The sequence below is a fragment of the Montipora foliosa genome, chromosome 12 (assembly GCF_036669935.1).
Source record: "Montipora foliosa isolate CH-2021 chromosome 12, ASM3666993v2, whole genome shotgun sequence".
Classification (NCBI taxonomy): Eukaryota; Metazoa; Cnidaria; class Anthozoa; order Scleractinia; family Acroporidae; genus Montipora; species Montipora foliosa.
This window is the reverse complement of record NC_090880.1, coordinates 7,137,041-7,139,351: the sequence shown is the minus strand read 5'-3', so window position 1 is coordinate 7,139,351 and position 2,311 is coordinate 7,137,041. Positions and strand designations below refer to the sequence as shown.

Below are 2,311 nucleotides of genomic sequence, written 5' to 3'. Positions count from 1 at the left end.
ATCAGTTCTCTTACCTCATCCTCTCTTTCTCTGAATTAAAACGTTGTTACTTCCTCCTGAACCTGTCCGCCATTTTGTTTTGTTGCGCTTTCGCGACCTCCCTGCGTCAATCAATTTAATTCTGCTCTGTTTGGGATTAATTGACGTGTTCTCAGCCAGTGAGCAAGCTGAAATTTTTGCATGTACATTATTACGAGAGAAAACATACGACACGTCAAGTTTACCCAAAAACATTTTCTTCAAAGCCTGCAATTTTCATGCATAATCACTCTTAGTTGCCTCAGTCTCACATTGTTTTGGTATCTTGGAGCGAATTGGAAATCAATACGTATTGGTTACAAAGATTTCCACATTCGATTAAAGTAAAAAAAGTGTCTATGACAGACAGGAAAGAAAATGAAATCTATCTCACAGAATGATGTGTTATTTGCACATATATATCTTTGACACTCATCCTTAATATTGAAATATGTGTTTTGCATTTTTGACTACTTGAAAGCAGCGCTCAGATAACCTTTTGTCTTCGTAAGAAGCCGGTTGACTGAGCTGGCTCGGTTAGCCTTGTGGCTGGTGGTAACTCGAACCGGCATTTAAACTCAAAATCTAACAAACGCCGGAGCCTTGTGCGAATTTCCGATTTTATCCTTAAGTAAACAATTAAAAGAAATTACTACGAACTAAGCCATAGAAGGACAGGCAGGTTAAAATTACATAATGTCTGCTCTATCATCAAAATACATTGTATGTCAGTTTTCATTCTCTTAAACCAGGCTGAAGCCAGTGATATCCTGGCCTCAAGGGCCTTTTCCCATAACGGTTTCTAAATACAAAGCTTTTCATTAGACAAAATAAGGCTGAAACAAGAAAGCCCACGCATTGATAAATAAGAGGAAAGTCATATTGATAATGTTTCCTGGCCATCAAGTTAACAAGCAGGTGCTGTTGAGAAGCAATCAATATACTCTCCAGAAAGAGAGGTTCGATTTAGGCAAAGTTAGAAAAAAAATGAAAATGCCACACGTCCATGGGTTAGAGGAAAACCCTAAAAATTAATACTAGTCCCACAGCTTTCTATAGCAACAAGGTCATATTAAGGAACAATGCGATGTCTAAGCATAATTTACTGAGGACTAAACGACGGAATGAACAAAAACCTCTGCACATTAAGTAACTATAATTGAAAGCCCAAATTTTCATTAGTAAGACAAAAATCGTATCAAAACTTGTCTAACAGTTATTCTTTTGAGAAGGCCTTAAATCGGCTAACAACCCGCTCCTGTTGAGAAATAGTCAATACGCTTTCTAAATAGAAGCAGTAAAATAAATAATAACCCAGACGTCAATTACTGCGACAAAATTCATCTTAAAACACTTATAGAGCTATTCTTGAGGTACCGTCGAGGTAAACGATATGGATGCTGAAACAGAGTCTTCGTGTTAAGTCCTCGGGTAAGTGCTGAGATAAATTTGGCACAGTTTAAGCGAAATATACTCCACTGACTAAGCCACTCTAAGGTAATTTCAATTAATTATATTATCTCCTCCAATCAGCCGTGCACGTTTTAATTACAACAACCACAGTATTTAAGTAGCCAACATGGTTGGCAACAACCATTTAAATACAAAGGTGGTTACCTTCAAAACCGAGACTGAATAACCAGTGCATTGTGGAATCTCTGACGAAATTACGAACTGGAGCGAAGAATAGTCTGTAAAGATCTTCACTCTTAAAAACAGATCTTACAGAGCTCCTGTTAAATTGGACGCAGCCGGTTCTTCTAAGGTCAGTTACATCATTTTAAAGAAGATTGCGTAAAATTTCACTTGTAACACCTATATTGCTCTTGACAAATCAGACTCCATATTGCCTCAGAACAAGGTGATAGGGGGATAAGCTCCTTAAAAGATCAGAAAATGTTAATTCATTATCAAGGGGGTACTGAACACGTACAATCTTCGCTTCAGGCCAATTAACGCAAGATTGTTCTGCATTACCACTTTACAAAATTAATTTGCAAAATGATTTCTTTACCTCGGTTGTGGATTTCAAAAGCCAAGCAAAAGCATCCCCTTTCCTTTCAAAGACAACAAAACGTATTTTACAGGGAAACCTGATTTACCGTGAAATGACCAAAGGACCCAAAAAATGGAGGCGGCTTGCACCTGACAAGGTATCGATTCCTTGATTTTAAAGTTTATTTTGATAAAAATATAGCTAAATATAGCACTATTCCGGAAATTTAGTAATAAAAGAACCTTCAATTTTCGCAAAGTATTACTTTTTCTAACCTAATCTCACTTTCTGACTCAG

General features: G+C 37.0%; 1 protein-coding gene across 5 annotated transcripts in view; it reads left to right on the top strand.

The window, feature by feature from the left end:
* The first annotated feature begins 1,401 nt into the window (after window positions 1–1,401).
* Window positions 1,402–2,311, top strand: part of LOC137978800 (polycystin-1-like protein 2) — a 98,018-nt gene continuing 97,108 nt past the window's right edge. The window contains exon 1 of one of the 5 annotated variants that reach the window (XM_068825871.1): window positions 1,402–1,449. The gene's annotated coding sequence lies outside the window, so the exon portion shown is untranslated. Of the gene's footprint in view, window positions 1,450–1,643; window positions 1,784–2,311 lie in introns of those variants that run through there. The other 4 variants (XM_068825875.1, XM_068825872.1, XM_068825873.1 and 1 more) reach the window with 4 other exon arrangements.